Genomic DNA, 4,254 nt, shown 5'->3' on the forward strand with positions numbered 1-4,254 from the left:
AAAAGTCGTTCTTCAAGAGGCTTCTCGTCATCTGCAGCTATCCTACGAGCGATCTCAATTTCAATCTCAACGGTATCATCTACAATATATCCATTTTCTAATGGGATAAGTGGCAAAATACCCCAAAATGGACCCCAATGTTATGAAAATACCCCGGACGTTAGGGAAAAGATTAAAATGCCCCGTTCCGTTACTTTTACCTTAAATAGTCAAAATTAGTCAAAATGTCCCATTTTGACCAGTCAACTGTATTATGAATTTTCTATTTTGCCCTTCCATGAAAATGACGGTATACATGTTACACATGTGCTATTAATTTCGTTCGACACCTGGCCTATACCGTTGACACGTATGCAATGTTAACAGTTTACACGTCGACTGTGACCTACACCTGTAACACACGTGTGGATTCGTACGTGTGTTTCTGGTCTTATCTTCAACCTTGGTCGTTGTCTCAGCCGCAGAAAAAGAAACACTAGACCGATAGAAAGAGAGAAAGAGATCGAGAGACAGAGAGAGATCGTGAGACGGAGAAGAACAGTGAAGAACCAGATCGAGAAGAGAAGATAAATGAGACGGAGAAGACACTAATCGCGTTTGTGACACAGTGAAGAACAGGTAATTTCCTTTTCTTCTTTAAACCCTAATTTTGTTTTAAGATTTCTGATTTCCGAATCGTTTCTTGTTCTTGAAACCCCAACCTTGTGAAAATGGTATTTGTGATTGACGAAGTTAGTGTTTCAGAGGCTTGAAATGAAATTAGGGTTTCAAGAACTCTAATTAGGGTTTGATAGAAACGTAGGGATTATAATTTGGGGTTTTTCAATTTTTAGCAGATGAAAAATTGGGTCTCTGTCTATCTCTATTTCTACTTTGCTAAAACATCACAATTTCCAATTTTATTTGGGTCTATGCTTGTAAATTGTTGTGATGAAATATTGTAGGTCTCCAGTGATTTGTGGCCATTACGAATTGTAGATTATTTAGATCATATGTTTGTTTGCTTGATTTAGTCCTAATTGAATAAAATCTTGATGTGAATATCTTACAATATACTAGTCCTCTTAGTTCTTCCAGTTTGTATTTCAAAAGAATGCGAATCATAATTGAATAAAATGGGAATATCTTGTCAGGATTTACAATCTTGATGTGATGTTGTTTAACAAATGAGCATGAACATAACATCTTGTAATACACTTTTTTTTTCATTCTTTTCTAGACCATCTTTCTAAATTGCTTTGCATCTTTTGAACTGCCTTTGGTACCTTCTCCGACAGTGGTGGTGGTAGGATACCCTATAAGCTTATTCTAAAATGGAAATGACTTGTCAGAATTTAGAATATTGATGTGATGTTGTTTATCACATCAAGGAATGGCAATTTCTGATCACCTAGTATTAGAATGAAATGTTGGTTTTGAATGTGTACAACTTGTGGTATATCTAGCTATGATTTTAAACAGATTGGTTCCAACCTTTAACTTTTAATCTTACTTCTCTGTGTTATTGCTTCCATGTGCTGATGTGCACAATGTAGATTGCAATGTATATGATTTGATGAGCAGACAAGACTTTACATGGATTAAGAACAATAATATTGTATATGTTGATTAAATAAAGCCAACTGCACATAATTAGAAGGAGGAATTAATGGGTTAAATGAAGTGCAAACAAAAAAAACAAATGGGTTAAATGAAAATGAAGCCAACTGCACTCTGCGCATAATTAAAAGGAGGAATGAATGGGTTAAATAAGTAACTGCACCATTTCTTTGTCCCTCCAAAGTTCGTTGGATCATCAATGCACAACTACAAATGATGATGATCAATGACTTGCACTTTATTGATCAGAAAATAGGAAAATGAAATGCTTATTCTAGAATTGGTAATTGCTTATGTTCCCTGATTAATGTTTTTGTGATGATATGGAATCATGGATGCATCCATTTTACATCTGTTTGTTTTTAGTTTTTGATGGGTTGAATTCTATGCTCTTCCATGCATTAAAAGTCAATAGGGAATGTATATAAGATGCTCTTACTGTGTATGCTCTTACTGTATATGAGCATATTGGTTTCAATCATTTAGATATCATCTGAAAATGCGCTAGTATGGGCGGACAATTAAGGTTTTTTGTGAAGTCAAGAGAATGACTTGAAGTCTTGAACCTTTGATCTATGCTTAAGTTTTTCCATTTTTTCTTGCTGATGCATTTCCTAAACTGACTAGCTCTTTTAAATGCTTACTGATATTGTTTATTTTTTATGTAAGGGGATGAATATGTTGTATGCACAAGCTGCTTGAAGAGAATATTTAGGAGAAAAGTTACCAGATTGAAAGGCGAAGTACCAAAAGGATTACCAGATTGGAAAGAAGAAGAGAAAGAACATCTAGGAGAAGAACTTTCAGATGTTCTATTATATCTAGTTCAACTTTCTCATTATTGTGTGATTGATCTTGGTAAAACTGCTCTTAGAAAAGTTCATCTTAATGCTATTAAACACCCAGTGATTAGATGTATGTTAGGTGTTAAAGGGAATTTTTGTAATTTGTGTTTGATCTTTGTAAAGCTGTCAAATTTATGCACTTATATTTATCAAATTAACGGCTACAGATTAAATTATTGTGCACTTAATCTGTACCCGTTAATTTGAATTGATGTCATACGTGTCGCAATCCTATTTAATAGGACACGCTGGTCATTTGTAAAAAATAAACTACCATTTCGGTAAAACATACCCTCATCTGTGACCGTCCATTTTTTAATCTTTGCCACGTGTCACCTGCTTAGTACACGATAGGAAAATGCCCCAGAAGCCAAAATAGTCCCCTTAGGTCAGCTTATTTGTCATAAGGGTATAAATGTCATCTTATCATACGTGCGGACCACATGCTTCTGAATTTGACCACTTAACCATCTCTAACGGCAAAAGTAACGGATTAGGACATTTTGATAAGATTTTGAATTTGACCACTTAACCATCTCTAACGGCAAAAGTAACGGATTTGGACATTTTGATAAGATTTTGGGGCATTTTAATCTTTTTCCTAACGTCGGGGGAATTTTCACAACCTTGGAGTCCATTTTGGGACATTTTGCCACTTAACCCTTTTCTAATTCATGCAATTCACCAAGAGGCATAAATGTCGAATCACCCCGCGCTTGTTTAGTGTTCGGCACAAATTGCTTCTCACCCTTGCGGAACCAACATATTGAAAGTTAAGACTGCAGGTTATTCCCTCAAACGTATTCACATAACAACACATTGACATATATAGATAATAAATAGAGTATTAATTTTCAAAAAAAAAAAGAGAAGAAAAAAAAAAGATAATATCAATACCACTTGGCGAAGAAACGCTGTCAGAGGAGTTGGTTTAACTTGTAATTGTAAAACTGTATTTCGCATTCACTGGAAAATTTGCCGAGTCCACACGGTGAAGAAACACTAATAAGTGATCAAACACTTCCCCATATCCCTTTGGATAAATCAGTCCCCTCCTAAAAGAAAAGATCCCAAGAAATGGTGAGGTTAATCAAAAATAGAAAGACAAACTAAAGATACAGAAACAAAATAAATTACCACACCGCCAACACTGAAAACATCAGAGTGATGGTATGGCTTGTTATTCAAGTACAACTGAGAAAAGTTGTCGATCTTCCAAATAAATTTGACTGTTGAAGAAGGAAGTTCAACTATCTGAGTTCCCATTGGAAGCTAGATTATAAACCCTTCAAAAAAAAAAAAACTATCTGAGATTGACTAGAGATCAGCTACCAAATTTAAGCAAAACTATATGTGGTAATTGAATTATTGTCCCTCATTTTGATGGCCTTCACAAATATCCCTAACAAACTTTACAAATGTCCCTAGTGGCATAATTGAAAATTTTCATTAAAAACATAATTTTAATGATTCCGTATTTATCCTCCTCACCGTCCCTCTTCTTCATCACTTCTAACGATAGAAAAAAAACCCTCAAATCAATGAAATCGCTCCACCATCGTCTATATCGCTTCCACCATTACCAGAATCAGCACCACCAAAATCTACACCACCACTTCGTCACTTCTTGTGTTTGATTTTGTGTTCTATCATGTTTTGATTGCCCTTATTCTTCAACCAAATCCATCGACGACATTAATTCGTCAAAAAAAAAATTCAATCGATTGAGAAAAGTCGATGAAAATCATCAACAACAACTGAAAAACGAAGATTAATCAACGAAAAATGAATCGAAAGATAAGTATGATAT

General features: G+C 34.8%; 1 long non-coding RNA gene across 1 annotated transcript; it reads left to right on the top strand.

Moving 5' to 3' along the window:
* The first annotated feature begins 475 nt into the window (after positions 1-475).
* LOC113277791 lies at positions 476-2,733 on the top strand. Its single transcript, XR_003325141.1, has 2 exons — positions 476-618; positions 2,269-2,733. It is a non-coding gene; the product is annotated as an uncharacterized LOC113277791 (long non-coding RNA).
* Positions 2,734-4,254: the final 1,521 nt, after the last annotated feature.

The sequence above is a fragment of the Papaver somniferum genome, chromosome 5 (assembly GCF_003573695.1).
Source record: "Papaver somniferum cultivar HN1 chromosome 5, ASM357369v1, whole genome shotgun sequence".
Classification (NCBI taxonomy): Eukaryota; Viridiplantae; Streptophyta; class Magnoliopsida; order Ranunculales; family Papaveraceae; genus Papaver; species Papaver somniferum.